General features: G+C 36.7%; 1 protein-coding gene across 1 annotated transcript in view; it reads right to left on the bottom strand.

Moving 5' to 3' along the window:
- The window catches only part of HIBADH (3-hydroxyisobutyrate dehydrogenase), an 85,835-nt gene that overhangs the window by 15,945 nt on the left and 52,752 nt on the right, over positions 1 to 17,138 (bottom strand). The window lies entirely within an intron of this gene.

The following is a 17,138-nucleotide window of genomic DNA, read 5'->3' as shown; positions in this document are numbered from 1 at the left end:
CTCAAACATCTGATGGAGATAAAGCCACATTATCTTCCAGGCTCACTAGCTGATAAAAAAGTCACAAGACTTACACATAACTGGCAATGCCATTTTTGTAGTTCATACAAAGAAACAATCAACTCTTTCTGCAACTTTGCACTCCACAAAATTAATTGTATCTGAATTACTAAATAAAATTTCTTTTTTGTCAAACTATTCTTCATATATGTCCATTGACAAACTACTGCTCAAAGTTAACTCTGCTTTTATCACCCTTTCTAAGCCTATGTTATTTTTTATCAATGCTTCCCGATTTTCACATAATTGAACAGCTAAAAGACACAGACATATAAAACCAAGTATTCTGAATCTTTGCAGTTTATTATGTTTCTAGTCTGAAGCAAAATTCTTGAGAAACTTCAAGTTAGTTTCCTGTAAACTTAATGCACATACAATGACGTAAAGAAGTATTCAAAGACAATGTAAAAATTATTCATACACATACAGATATGCACACAAATGCACTGTTCTCAGTTTTATTCCTCTAGTCTGTCCTGTCTTTACCACAGTTCAGTAAGCACGTACCACAGTTCTTTGATTATACAGTTCCAATAAGCACACCAGCAAATTTTTCATGTGAAAAGGAAACCTCCATGAAATATTCTGTTCCTTAAAAGAAGCCTAATTCTAATATGAACTACTCATATATCCTTAACCTCCTCATTCCCAGTACTTAATGAGTATAACAGCTAGAAAAATTCGGCCTAAACTGATGAACAAATCAGCTTCCTAATTTTCACTCTGGCAAGAAGCATACCCACTATAAATTTTCTGTGCTATGCATCAAACGTGAACCTGTTAGGATGTACAGCTGCAGATAGCAACCAACCTTCGAATTAAACATGCTCAATTAGGTACAGTGCTCTAAAGTGCTGTAACACAGCTAAAGAAGTGGTCAGTTTTGGACTTTGTTTACAACATCAAAGACAGTTACACTGCAGCTCCTCACACTGAATAATATGATAAATTTTTATTTGCTTTTCAATAAAAATTTCAATTGATGCACTGTCTCTGTACAACTTCTCTCTGTGACTATGTCTAAAAGTGCCCCTTTCATTATCTGCCAACTGTTTATTTTCCCCATCCCGCCTTTCAGCACGCATCGTCTTTTGAAATCACTGAGGAATTTCAAACAAATTTGACAGACTAAGGTCTCAAAAAGAGTAAATACCTACCAGTTACGCAAAAACAGGCAACAGTAAAAATGCTTCTACTTATGAAGTACTTGTTCAACCTATATTAGAAGTTAGAATCACAGGACTTTTGGCGTTGGAAGGTACCTCTCATGATCACGTAGCTCCACCCCGCTGCTCAAGGAGAGCCAGCTGAAGCGCACTGCCCAGGACCACGTCCAGTCTGCTTTTGAGTGTCTCCAACAATGGACACTACACAGCTTCTCTAGGCAACCTCTTCCTGACTACCCTCTCAGCAAAAAGGTGTTTTTGTGTGTTTCAGACAGAATGTCTGTGTTTTAATTAATCCCCATTGCCTCCTGTCCTATCAGTGGGCACTACTGAGAAGAGTGTAGCTCCCTCTTCTACAGTCTCTCCCATCAGCTTTTTATACACATTGATAATATCCTCCCCCCACCCAGCCTTCCCTTCATGCTGAACAGTCTCAGCTCTCTCAGTTTCTCCTCATATGAAAGATATTCCAGACTCCTTGTCATCTTCATGGGCCATAGCTGGACTCACTCCAATAAATCTGTGTCTTTCTGTTGTAAAGTCCAGAACTGGACCATTCGAAGAACTCAGTAAGACCCATGGCTTTAAAAAAACAATCAGTCTATATATGGAACACTGTTGAGGTACTGAAATATTTACAGTGGTGAAGATCTTCCTGCCCAGGTTGAAAGACACCCTATTTGCAGTCCATCCATAATCTCACTTGAACAACTCCTTTCCAGGCAACTCACAGGAACTGGGCCGAGAGCAAAGAGCAGATTTAGAGCTGGCACAAACAGGTCATTGTTGTCTTCTTGGCTACCAGTTCACTGGTATGTACATGACCGCAAAGATTGCTACATTAATAAACACAATGATTTTCATTCCATTCCTCTAGCTATTTTTATTCAAACCACATAATGGCCTTTACCACTAATCCTGTGATCTGACCTGCAGCAAATTAAGTAGACAATTTAAGTCAAAGCTTACAAACAAAATCCAGTACTATCCATCATAGGTCAATAGCCTTGTATCTAGATTACAGACTGCTAAATAGCTTCAGAGATTCATTTATTAGAGCAAAATTAATGCTGACAATAGTTTTCAGCTGGTTAATCTTCTGACAGCTGCACTCTCTCACTTGTTCAAATACATTTCAAGAAGAAAAAATAAATTAGTTAAGTAGAAAAAAAAGAGCAATTTGTTGTATAATGGAGAAGGCTTGGAAAATTCTTGTTTTAAAAACAAAACCTGTTTACTTCATGGTAAATTTTATCATCTACTGTTCTTGCCAACTATCAACCATTTTATCAGAATTAAAGGAGTAATGCAGAAAATTTATAGCACTGGTAATTAAAAAAAATTGGCATGCTGTCTAGGAGTATGAGAACTGTAACTTCATCTAAAAATAGAAATTAAAAAAAATCATTATACAAGAATGCACAGCTTTATTTCACAATCACAGACTCCATACCAACAACATAAGCCAGTAAAGTATTATCAGCTTCTAACACTAAAGAGAGCAATGAATATGAAGAGTAGCTAGTGCAATTAAAAAAAGCTAATGACTATTTTTCATATTTTGAGTTTTTAAAGATTTCTTACCACCTAACATAATGCTTTATGCTGTCAGGGTCAAAAGTCCTTCAGAATCTACCTGTTCTTTCTAAAATACAAAAACCCTCTTCAGATCCTCAGGGAATGATTTTCAGAGAAACTGTACCTGTGATTAAGATGTGTTAAGATTTCTTCCTCCTCTGCAGAGCAAGACTGATGGAGCCCATGGCTGCCGTCTTACACTTAGCTTCTCTAGGATGGTATCCCACACCTGTGTGCAGAATCCTTTAAGGAGGTCACAGCAGCAGATCCCATAGAGTAGATCAACTCTAAGTCAGTTGGTCATAACAGCATCAGAGTTGATCCCAAAGATATAAAATAACAGGAACAGGTTTGCAGATAAATATGATAACAGATCTAGCTACTGAGGGGGTATGCAAAAAAATTACTGTGGGAAAAAAATACAGTGATAAGTTATAGTAGCACTGCAGTATGGTATACCCACTAGGAGACTGGTTTTCCACTTTGGTACTAGAAGGTTTTGGATGAAGATCTGAAAAATTAATTTCTTTTATCAGAAGGGGTACATAAAGAAATGCTTTTCAAAGTCTCCTGTCACATCTGTCTGCATTACTTGTAAGGCAAGTTCAATCCAGGTGCTTTTCACTTTGATTGCTGATGGACTGCTCAGTGAATCTGACGCAGACCAGTTCCTAAGTTCACAATTTTTGACAAAAATGGGAATGGAGACTTGGGAGTCATCATATGACAACAGCAACTGGTCACAACTATCCCGGGACAGTTTGAAGATGACATCAAGTTTTAGCATCCAGACCAAGCAGCCTACTTTGGTAACACCCTCCACTTCCATATTCACTTCTCCATGCTTAATGCAACAGTATTTAACATTGCTGGAAAAAGGTCTTGCAATTTGCCACTCATGTTTCTAGTTCCAAAAAAAAGCCTCAAAACGTCTTAGCTCTATAGCCATATAATGAAAACTGCTTAGTTTCAATCAGTTTGCTTATTATACAAGTACAATTTACTAGAAAAAAGATGTTAGTATAAAAGTGTTATATGAAGGTATCTGCTTTTGCTTTCAGTTTTTTACATTTCTGTAAGAAGAGCAGAGGGCGGATGAGTTAAAAAGAAGTGATATTGTCAGGCTATGCATTACAGCACCACCACAGTGGTGATGCTGAAAACAGTTACGCTGCTGAAAACACAACGCACCCAAGCACATCCCTGTGCCAAAATATTTAAACCACTGTTGCGTTGCACCTGCAGATAAAAAAAATTTGTTGCTGACAAGGTTTTGACACTGAAACGATGTGAATATAGCTGTTTCAGAGACTCCAAAGGACAAGCAGGAGATGAGGGCTATAACAGCAAGAAGCTTGGGCAAAAAATCATCTATTTTGTTATCTTTCTATTCAACGTTTAGTCTACTGAGCAATATTAACAACTAATTTTGTGATCTAAACTGGATAAAAAATAAACAAGAAAAGCATTGCTAGAGTTTTAATTCTCTCTCCTGTTTTTGCACCCGCAAGCATAAGAATTGAGGCTTTGCCTGTTAATGCTTTGGGAAGTGCAAGGGAACACTGGTCTTTTATTCTGATTTTTTTTTGCAAAAATGCAGTTTAAGCGACTGCAGCTGCTTCAAACAAGCAGGTTCTTGTCATGTTTGCTCTCAGATAGGTTGAGCTTGAGAGGCTGCATCTGTGTACCTTGTGTGCCTGTGTATTTTTAAGGACTAAGCAGATTTTTTTAAGTACCTGCCAGCTCACACCAAATACCTTGTCTTTTGCAACTCTAAAAAAGTTAAACAAAGATACACAAGGAAAGATTAACTGAAAAGGTTACTATTTTTTTGCAACATATATAAATCTAAAACCAATTAACAGGCATGTATAGGCAAAATCAGCTATAAATCCCTACTGGAAATAAAAGCAGAATATTTAAAACCATACTATAAATTTAAAATAACCATGAAGAAACTAGTTATTTTATAAACCACAAATTGGGTATCAATTTTTTGTACTTGCTTCATAGACAATGTCTGCCACCACCAATCTATTTCCAGGAAGCAAGTAAACAGAACAGACTCAGAAAAAAAACCCCACAGCACACCACCACTCCAAGGGTTTGTGTTTCTCCCTATTATAAAAATCAGCATCAAAGCTAGACCTATGAAGCTATTCTGCTGCCATATAACTAAAACACAGTAAATCACTTAATTTGCTCAAAAGAACTTAAATGTTTTAACCAGCCTGCCATCAGCGGAGATAAAGAAGAGGGCCAATGGGACCGGGTTGCAATGTGAGCCGTCTTTAAAATGCAATTGTTCTAATCATTTTCTACAGATGCAGCCTCACAAGGGGCTGCTGTCACAGGGACCATTTACGACTTGTTATGGTGTCTCTATTGTTTACCGGGGACATTCGCTAAAAAGGCGACAGCTGGGACAGAAAGCTGCTCCTCAACGAACAATATAATCCCGTGAAAGTAATCAACAAATTTAAGGGTGTTAATTAACTTTACACTTTATCATGTTCAATTAGTTGTCCTTTCTCGAAAAGATTGCCGTGCACAATCGGTTTAGAGCGTGCCATGTTTGATTTGTAAGTGATCACTGTTTCTGTTTCAAAGTCCATGTCAGATGTTCTCTTGGGTTTTGGTGACACAGATGAATGGCTCCGCACATGTTAGGGGGTGATCTGGTTTAACATAAACCAGCAGAACATAACCCCTTGTTAACGTATCGCTGGCCTTTCCAAAGCAAGAACAGAAATGCCCGCACCCGCGGACGCACACATAAATGCACAAAACCCCTGCAGCAGCACGACAGTCAACGAGTCAAAGTTTTGTTTTTGCTGAAACGCAAAGACACAAATAAACGGGCAATTTTTCATCATTATATCTCAAAGCAAGACTTGTCTTTTAGGGGCACGCTTGGGATCATTTCTTCCCAGCAAGATCCCTAGTTCTGCTGCATTATGCACTAATGCACAAGCGCCTCCGTACATTTTACATAACGCACCCTGCCTTTTCTAATGGTAGCTGAGCAAGCGCTGGGTGGATGCACAAAGTTCTTCTGTCTATCAGATTCTGTGGTTTGTACTGCATTTATAATGCCAGGGATTCTAGAAGAAAGTTGAATTAATCTATCATTAAAATTTGCCATTTTAATGTACCATTCCTATTTGCTAATGGGACAAGGCAAAGCTCGTGATGAAGCGGCAATGTACTTGGAAGAGCCCCTTAATGGAAGTCATTGCTGTTTCTCTTTTCTGATAAATAGAGTTTTGCATCACCGTAGCTCATAAACTAGTGATGTTTGAGCAAAAATGGAAATGGAGGTTCAGGTCAGTGATTTGAAGATTTATACAACAAGCACTCATTATTAATCCAGACAAAAGCACATTTAAGGAAGTAGAATCAAAGGACACCATTTGTGAGATTACAGCTAGAAAAAAGTCTAGTGGACTTTTATTCTGCAGCAACAGGCAAATTAAATACACATGATCATCATTATTTAAGCAATTACACTGTACATAAAAACAAACTGCGAAAAACCCACCGACGAAACAAAACAAAATAAAAACGCAAAGAAAGCTCAATGGAAAAGTTGTTAACTCTGAAAGCTAATAATGGACTAGGTTAAATATTTAAGAGGGAATTACAGACTATATCAGAAATAGCTGAAACCACAAAACAAAGCAGTAGAAAACATTAGTTTTCTGCTAGGAAGAAGATCTGCAGGGAGAAGGGAAGCGGTCGATAGATCCTTAAATTGGACGCAATAGCTGTTCTTCTATCCCAAGTTGGCAGCTGCTACATTTGCAGACCTAGTTCATTATTTACCCATAATGACCATCAAGCTCCAGTCAAAGTCAGATCACAACAACTGTCAGCAGCTCTTTTAATTAGCCTTGTTTGAATTCAGATAAATATCACAATGGCCCAGCTTCTGCTGAAAAAGCAACAGACGATTGCAAGGAATAAGCTGCTCTGACTTCCTAACAAACAGTTTTGTGAAAAAGTCTGGAGAACTGAGTTTTTTATTTTTTTAATTGAAGAAGGGACGGTGATGTGCACATTTTCCCTCACGTGATATTCATATTCAATTCCGATTTATGGGCAAATCTGTGCATCTCAAATGCCAACTCAAAGCATTACTCCACAATCTAAAAGGTAAACTTTAAGAGATGGTTTACAGGTATTAATTAAACCTCTAACCTCTGTGAAATCTTACATTTTGAAAAACTGAATCAGAATTAAGGAATGCACATATTAACAGGATTATCCTCTCTCCTAATTTATCTCCTTCTGTTTGTTTATCCTCAGGGAACATAATCTTCTGTTGCATCAAGCTACTCTCAATTCTCCTTGTGTCAGCAGCAGAATAATAATTCCCTCCTCCTCCTCCTCCACCTCCTCTCCCACAAGCACTGGCAAGAATGAAGACGAGTGGATCAGACTGTTTGCATCAGCATTAATGCTCCATGCAGCTATTTTCCTATCAGTATCAGAGACTGTAAGAAAGATGCGAGTGAGGTGTGCAATATGCTACCTGTTCTGGGCAGCCCAGCATGAGAGGGAGTAATTAAAGAGATTTTGCCTCCTAGAATAATAAGAAGGCAGAAGATGCAGCCAGAGACTGCTTTAAGAGCCTTCCTTTAGCACTTCACTTGCTGTCACAGTTGGGTCCCTATTTTGCTAGGTGCTGTCCGAAGACAAAAGCCAATACCAAACTCTCCAGTCTCCAGCCAATCTGAGAAGTGCTGCTGTACATGCAAGGATCCTCTGGGGCCTCAAAGAGAACATACGTAGGGATTTACAAGAATCATAAGGATATATGCATATAAACAGTAAGTTACATACATGTGTTATAGTAGCAGAGGATATCCCTTTTGGGAACAGAAAAGATTATGTAAACATCCTCAGGAACTGAAGGTAGAAGGTAGTGTAGGGGGAAGGATAAACAACTGATTAAACAAAATAGGTAAAATGGTCATGAGAAGCTTTATGTTTGTAAAGGAGTCCCGACTGGAATTGTATACAGATTAGTACTTGAACTTGGCCATGGATGGCAGGAAAAAAATCTTTAATTTTATTTAGATGTATTATATAAGGATGCCAAAACACAGAAAAGAATATGCCCTCTCAATAAATCATGCAAAAAACTGAGTAGAAGCTGTTGTTGAGGCAGTTTAATATGAGGGGAATGCATGAGGAAAATTTTACGAGATGGTATTAAGTAGCAATTGATGCCTCCACAGAATCAGCCAAAGAAAATAAGTTGCAAAAGGGAAATACACACATAAGATAGTTTAACTTTTTCAACAGAAGTACAAGCTGAAAGGCCTGATGAAACTGTCCTGTCTGCAGCAGTTTTTTAAAAGCATTACATTTAATTCTAGTCATTGTAACGACAAAGAGAAATATCAAAGCACCTGAAAACTTAGCAAGTAAAAAGGTTAATAGCATTGCAATAAGAAAATAAGTATGGTTGATTATTTGCTTATTTTTATTACCCAAAATATTGTATCAAAACATTTAAAAAGCATAGCTCAAGACAGTCATCTTTCCCTTTCTCTACCTTTAATCCACATTCCACCATAAAATCCCTAGGTAACAGTAAAAGTCTGGAGTACCAGATTTAGCTTATATATATACACACATACACACACACTTAAGATATATAGTCTAAATATCTTTTGGTGCTGCAGACCTATACTGAAATATTAAAACTTAACAACATTTGCAAGTATCTACAGTTGTGGACAGTAAAACTACCTGCACAGAGCTTAGCTCTGTTCAAAACAAGTACTTCATTTTTTTATATGAACATTAGCAAGAAGGGTGGACAGCCAGTGAAAAAAAGGAGCAATACATTCCATATATCCATGACACCAAAATTTCAAAGCAGACTTCAGACAGTCCAAATGTAAAGCATGTGACTCTGAGCTGTATGGTTAAACAGGCTCTGGGCAAGCACAGCATCAAATACAAGAGAAAAAAAGAAAATGATCCATCATCTTCTGCCCAGCAATACCATTTGAACTCTTGTTTTTAGGGAAGTCAAAAAATGAAACACGACCATGCACACACTTGCTCCTCTATGTGGGCCAGTGTTAACTCTCCACACAACTAGAATTCAGCAGAAACAATTCTCATCTTGACCAATGAGACTTCAAGTTCTAGAAATAAAACTTCATCCCAATCACATAGTGCAGATTCAAGAACTTTTTGGCTGGTATTGGAAAGGTGAGAGAGCTGAAAATCTAACATAACCTCAAACTCACTTTCTTCAAAAGCTTCCACTCTATGCAGAAGATTAGCAACCAGAAAATAAGACTAGTACAGGACTATAGATGATAAAGCTCAAAGGGATGAACATTTATAATGTTGCTTTAGAAAAAGAGAAGGTAAAATCCTGTAAGAGCTATTCCTACAGTTATAGTCTTACAGTTAGCTGTTCTAACTCAGATTCACAAACAATACCAAAATCAACAACATCAAGCCTGCAGAAGCTTAATGTTTGTGTGGAATACCAAAAGCCACAAACAGATCCAAAAGTCCACCTTGTCATCACAGCTTTTCACCTCATCAGTTTTGACTGACCAACATACCTGCAAATGCATGACCAACAAAACCAGATGTATGGCCAGTCTTGGTGAATTCTTTAAATTACAAAAAGCAGTCAGCCACCATGTTTGCAAGTTCTGCTAGTTGGACTTGAATGTGTCTATCTGGAGAGTATAAAGTCCTCGCACATTCTACCTTGACTCCACAGCAAAATGCAATTATCTTCACACACTGTTGTGGAATAGATATGTCAAAGCTGAAACCCTTTAATTATAATAGAAAAACAAGAACCTTTGAAGAAAAAACAAATCAGGGATATTTAACATTATTGTTTACACATTTTCCCAGTATTAGTACAATTGTAACAAGATATCAATCTCCTTTACAAAAACAAAATACTTTAAATAATTTAGTGTTTTACAGTTTTCTTTACCACGTTACGCTCCTATAGGCCCCCAAAAGCAACAACACGTGGCAGCATGCCTTTTTTCTCAATAATGCAGGCACTAAGCACATTACTAAAAAAGAAAATATATCACAATCATATGTGATCTGCATTTAAACTGCATTGCTCAACAGGTACGGGTTCCTCTTAATAAAAGGTCTGCTACTTAAAAAGTCAGCTGTAGAAGCAGGTAAATTCCTATTGATGCATTTATTAGTCCTTTCATGTCATATAAGAAATTTAAAGGTGAGTAAACACAGAAAAATAAAAGAAAAAGCATTTAAATGGCTGTACAACATAGCATACCTACTCCTAAGCTTTTCTGGTTTATCTAAGAGCTGAACACGTAGCAATGACACACACCAATCCAATCATCAGCAGCATATTTACGATGACAACATTTAAAAAATATCTGGTATCTAATAGCACGAATCTAAGAAAATTTTCAAATAAAATAGAAATTTATAGCCAGAAAAAAGTGTCAGGCAGGTAATTTTAAAAGAAATCAATCTTCAGTAATTTCTCCCGGAGAGCTGCTTAGCTGCAAGTTTTAATTTTACCTGATTTGGGTACAGTCTATGAAAGGACAACTGACAGAGCCTTACCAACTGAAATTGGGAAGAAATGCATAAATAATAGGACTGCAGACGGCATTGAACGTTTCTGAATGAACTTTTGAACCTTTTCTCCTCAAGGTGGTTGTAAGACCAAGAATTTTCTTGACATTCTGAACCATCATCAGAGTGCATTCCTTCAGATATGTCTGTCCTTTCTGCAAGCACTTCGGCATTGAATGTTGCCTCTGGATACAGCGAACAGCCCACAGAGTCTTATTTTTCAGCTTCTCCTTTAAAATATATGCTTATTTTAAAACATGCCTAACTCTGTATCTACAAAGTAATAAATCACTTTCTGCTGCCTAATTTTAGCATATTCACAGTTAATTCTCAAAGCTTTCAGGCATTGAAAGGCAAAGCAGTATAATAATGCAAGATGACAACAACTGCTAGAAAAACAGTCTAAATTGGAAAGCTACAGAGCTCCCATTTAAGGAATCCCTTTGTGATAAGGCCTTTCCCAATTTTATTTCCTGTTTAAGAATCTTCCACACATAATTCTATTATTACTTCTCTGTGAAACAGATAATACATCTCTTTCAGAGAACTAGATTTAGCATTGCCCTCCAGCCTAAAATGCAATGCACTTTTCAGTGTTCTCAAATGTACTTGATGCCACTTATACAATGCATTCAAACCCTTGTAATTTAATTAAAAGTCATATTTCTTTATGTATGAACTAATTCTAAGTTTAATATGGAAATATTTTTTAAAAGAGATACTATTTTTATTATTACTTTTATTGTTTCAGGATGAGCCAATATGCAATCATATGGTTTGAATTTACATGCTCCAAATCGCATTTCATGAAACAAAACACATTTTCATATTTAACTGTACTGAATGACAACTTAAGGAGAACCACTATAAAATTCGTGCACCTCTTTTTTCCCTGTGACCTATAACTACTCCAACACTGCAGCTTAGGCAATTTTCCACAAAAACAGTTTAACAGTTTTTCTTTAATGTAAAGGTATCAAAAGTCAGTACTTGCCCTGGTTTTCCATTTAAAAAACAAGAAAAGAGAAAGACTGCATTTTGCCTATGAACAGAATCAAGAGGGTAACAAAGTTAATTATTTCTCATAATCAGTAATTATGATTAGATAAGAGAGTCTTTGGTAATGAACTGCTCTAATGATGGAGGACCTCCATCCTAAGAAATATAATAGTACATTAACATAACTGTGTATGCAAAGTACATAGAACCGCTGCCACAGTTAACTTGTCATTGAATGATTAAATAGGAATTCATAATTAGAAAAATCCACAGTGTAATTTATTGGCCTTCTCGACAGTTCTGGTTCATTAGAAGTTGATTACCAAACAGTGACCTCTAGCGGCCTACAGCTTTTTCATATTATCCTGGTTCTCTTGGCAGTTTTACCAGCTATTTAGCCTTAAAAAAAAAAAAAACAACAAAAAAACCTAAAACCACAACAGTTTGAAGAATTTAAAATGTTTCCTTCATAATTCCCTTTTTAAACTTCTCTTAAAATATATAGCACGCTAATTGCTTCAGAAAATTGTTTCCTTTTCTGTGACCATTTATATAAATGTATAGAAATGTACATCTATATTACCCCCCCCCAACTTCTCAGTTTCAAAGTTAATACTGAGGTTAACAGGGTTCTCATACTAATTAATATATATATACTAATTATACATAACATCTTATAGAAAAAACATATATTAAAATAAATAACTTTTCCACTGTCAACTATGAAGACCTTGAGAAGCTCATACTTCAGGTCACCCTTCGTACCTTAAGGTGAAGTGCCTCTAAGCGTTGCCTTTGAACAACAGTCACTTTTGCACTAAAACAAATTACACTGGTTCAAATGGAGGAGGTAGAGGACAGGGAGGGAGAAAACTCCCAGATTCTCTGTTCCAGGTAGAAGGAAAAACCCCAACATTTCTTATTACTTGCTGGACACATGCCACATGCCTTGCAATACTTTTTAATTTAAAAGAAAGCAACTTAAAATTAAGTGAGATTTGCACTTAACTGCAAAATCTTTTAAGCATTAGAGAGTGGAATTTCCTGTCATTCAACTTAGTTAATCCACTGTTAGACTATTTAGGCAGTGTTCTATTTTAAAACTTTCCATTATGATATACTTTTTCTTGCACTAGGACAGTGTCTAATTTTTTTTTTTAAAGTATGAATGTTTCTAACAGGAAGTAGCACATCTGAAACTAATATAGAAGCCTCTGAAACACAGCATTAAATAAAAATCCATACTCAATGAATACAAGCAATTCAGATTTCAGTTGTTTTCATTTTACATCTTGCTCTTTTTCCAACATTAACATTGTAGAAATGATGCACATATATTTTTCTTCACTTTTGTTTAACATGAAACTGGCTACAAAAATTACCTCCCTTTTTTTGGACAGTAGCAGGAAAATAAACCACATAGTCTAGTCTTGTTTCATACATAAACAGATTTTTCAGAGTAAACTATTCCAGTTTCCCAAATGGGGAGACGTCCATCATCCTCGTATGCTGGAAACAGCTTCAACAATTGCTATAAACAGAGAACTGGATAGCTACGGGATAGAGATCTCCACCTTGATTTTCATGTGTGTGTGCAGATGTGTGCATGCACACACAGGATTCTAGCTGTTTGTGGCGATGATTTAATATAGTGACTGGATAATGAGCTGTGCTCCCTGCAGCAAGTGAATCACCATTTAATGCTATTATCAACAGTTCATGACCCACCGGCATGAAATGTCAACCTGATTAATCTGAACACTACTGACCTCAAAGAGGAAAAGCTACCTTATTGTCAGAATTTAATATATAATAAACCATACACAGAATATAAATACCTGATCAAGCAAAGCCATTAACAGCAAATCTATTTTATTGTGCTCTACTGTTTCTTTTAAATTTGCTCAGGCACAAATTAAAAAGAAGAAAAAACCCCACTTTTTGTCTAGCCAAGCAGGAAGCAATCCATTAGGACCTATTATTTTGATGTACAGTGAAACATTTCAAAATGGCTGTCCAAATACAAACCCCAGGTTGATACAAATAAGAAAAAAAATTAGCATATGCTAATATAGGACTTGCTACTGTCAATTCATATCAGGAAATGATCAGAAATTTTTCTTGCTTTTCTAAGGTCAATGAGGCAATAAAAATACCAAGCTGTAAATAGGAAACAGCTTATATGAATGATGCTGCATAGGTCATAGAAGAAAGCTACCTTAGCTTTGTGAGATGAATACACTTCAAGAAGATTAGAAACTTGTGCCAGTTACATTCATGAATATAATGGCAAACCCCTCACATTTTATTACATGTATAAGGAAGATTTTTTTCTTTTGCAATTCTATATCATGATAGGTCTCTAATCAACAAAATTTTTATAAATTTTTTCTATTCTTCATGGAGAATAAACCATGAAAAGATGAAAAAAGACACTCTTTATCAGTCACAATGAGGTTAGTACAATCTTGCTGTATCATCTCCATATCTTTGTTTCATTTAAACTGGCTAGGAATTTTATTAAAAAATGCAAAACTTTTCATCCAGCTTTTCAGGATTCTCTACATCACAGTATATAAATAACCCAGACTGAAGTTGGTAGGACTACATGGCATTTATCTGTCACCTTCTATTAACTGACACAAGCATAGTAACTGCTATGGCTTATTGTTAAAACACAGTACAGCTACTTTTAAAATGAAAACCACAGTGGTTTCACCCCTCACTTTTTATTGTTATCATCTAATACTGAAAGGGCTAAGGGATTTTCAGGACAAAGGACTGGAAAAGAACTGAATGAAATCCCCAAAACTGTCCACATGTGAATGGAATGACCATGGGTGGGACGAGAATGAACACTCCAAGTATTGACTTATAACCACTAGCAGCCAAGGAAAGAGGAACATGTCAAAGTGGCTTGACTAAAACTTGGACAAAACATGAACCCTGATGCCTGAATTCCCAGTTCTGAGCTCTGCTGGAAATACAAAGAGGGAATAAAGGAATTCTGGACACTTAGGCAGGAAAGTAATTCATGCTGCCAGCACAGACGTAAGTTTAAGCTTTGCTTTTCCATTCAGAAACCAAACAGTTTTTGTATGTCAATTGACTAATAAATACTGGCTTGTTTTGCAAAGGCTGTGCTATGTAGCTGCAAATACTGCTGGTTGCAATATTTTACTGAATGGGTAATGGTATCTGACAGCCATTAATTTAAAATCTCTTCTGCATCCTTCCTCTGAACTTAGAAGGAAAGAGGGGTTTGCCATACAGAACAGAACAAACTGTACATCTGTCTGCTAGGATGCCCAAAATGTTTTCTGTTATCTGCAACTAATGACCATCTTCAGAATCCTGGAGCTCTCCTCCTCCATTGCAGATGAGCTCACCTAAGAGTCTTGCAGTTAGATTGCATCTTCTGCTCTGAAAAAGCTATGCAGCTCCCTCCTGTTACCCAAGGCTGCTTTGCCTCTGAGATTCCTCACTGTACACTCATTCTTTGAGCCCTCTTAGAGTCTACGTTTGCCATACACATTCTTGTCCTGTTGAAGTAAACCCCATTTCACCACTTTTGTCTCCTGGAGACGAAGAGGAATAAGGGAGTGGGGACTTATTCTTCTCCTTTCCAAACAGCTCCTTGACACAACCAAAGTCTACCAACAGCGCAGTCCACTCACACTAAGGTAACAATTCTCCACAGTCCTGACTGTGCTGAGTAGATGCTACAAGTCACATTTAGCAGCAGCTTCTGCATAAAACAGGGTGTCAAAGATACCACATGTATTAAATAATAGTTTTACCAGAATTTCCATGTTGGACAGATTCCCAAACCATCTTTTGAAGGTGGTGGTGGCTTATCACAAGAGTGGCAACGTGGAAGACAGCACTGATGAACTTAAGAGAACAAAGGGACCTGCCACTCTTGCCTAAAGGCAGGCAAATGACAACCAAACAAATAAAATTTTCCAAACCCTGTGTAGCTCAGTCTATTCTATTTATTTGCTACGTTATTTTGTTTGGCTTTCATGCTTCCTCTTTATAAGGAGCATGTAAGAGAACAACACAACCAAAATACAATAAGTTTTTCCTTGCAACTCAAGTGCTGTAAATAAACTCAGTAAAATTGCAGATATTAACTCTAGAGTGGAGGTGCATGTAGCAATCAAGCAAAGACATAACTATGTTTTACAAGGTGGAGAGGCAAGGATGGAGGACAGAACTGCATCCTGTCTAGGAATATCGTTGAAAGGAAGGACTAAAAATTAAGCAGAACCTACATGATTCATATACTGGGAGGAAAGAAGAAGTCATCATTGAGAGCAAACAATTTTCTCACCTTGAATCACATTTATTATATATTTTCAAAATTTCTGATTTAGAAAAATCAGACTGCATTAGAAATGCACTGAGTCATATGCACCAAAGAGATGTAACTATGGCTAATATAGAAGAAAGAAGACAGAGAGTAGTCCAAACCCTGCTATTTTCAAGTACGCTCTAGAATATTTTGGCAGGTGTATAACTGGTTCAATGGATTACAGACTGTTTTTTCCTCCTCACTCAGAAAAAATAATGAGAAAGCAAGGACCTGTAATAAAAAAAGTAATTTGGCCTTCTACTGGGTTTATAGCTATCTATAAAATGCTCAGGATCATTTTGAAATGTTAGCAAAAGATAAAGCAGTGGCTAAAATAATTTTTTAAAGTATGCTTTTAAAAGCTCTTAAGTGGAAAGAAAAAAATATATTTGCCTTCATAGGGAGATAACATTACAGTTTCAAATTAACTTTTCAAATACCCAGGAATGTAGAGGAAGAAAGAACAGCACCTGCTTGATATAAACACAGAAAATAAGGTTTTTAAGAGGTTATTCTGCAATCTTTCTGTGCTTACTCTAGTCTTACAGTATGTAATTAGGAAGCATCCTTTCTTTTTGCCCCCAAATCTAACCCAATCAGAGATTTGGGCTTTTGTTCATAAAGAATGATAGGAAAAAGGGGAAGAGTAAGTGAACTACAGCAATTTATTTCAGAATACAGACTTAATTCTAATAAACACTCTTAACACCAAAGGTTTCCTAATTTTTGTGTTGTGCCTCTTCTCTTAGATTAAAGGGGGGATCATGTACCTGAAGTATGTCTCTGGCTCTTGCTGTATTTGTTATTCATCAACATACTGCAGTTCAGTGGGGACTTTAGTAAGAAAAATAGAGAAAAGCGGTCAGCTCAGTACTCAATATAAACTTTTTTGGCTACATAACCAGGCTCTCAGCAGGAAGTCAATCTGTGCTCTCTGTACTGAGAAACCTCAAAAAAGCAGCTTTAATGACACCTGCATCTCCCTTTTCTTGGAAAGCAGGTGAAAGAAGGAAGAGAGAAGACAGCTATTTAATTCTATGTAATTTTAAATAAGTAACTGCTCCAAATTTGAATTTAATATTCAAAATTACCTAAGGAATTAAATGCCTGAACCAGCTACTGAACAACTGGCATAAAAGTAAAGCCTCCACACTAGAAATTACTAAAACTGGCACAGACTATACACAGACAGTAATCAGATCTGCTAAACACAGCCTAACATTACACTCTTATCAGAGAAGGTAATCATACCTGCTACAACATTTGATATACCAGCTTCTTAATCGCTTTTGGCTAAACATATAAGGTGCACTTTGGCATTACAACTCATTTTGCTGTGTGTAGAGTACAGTTTTCCCTTGCCT

The sequence above is a fragment of the Myiozetetes cayanensis genome, unplaced genomic scaffold (assembly GCF_022539395.1).
Source record: "Myiozetetes cayanensis isolate MyiCay16 unplaced genomic scaffold, myiCay2020 scf1, whole genome shotgun sequence".
NCBI lineage: Eukaryota > Metazoa > Chordata > Aves > Passeriformes > Tyrannidae > Myiozetetes > Myiozetetes cayanensis.
This window is presented reverse-complemented; position numbering and strand designations above follow the sequence as displayed.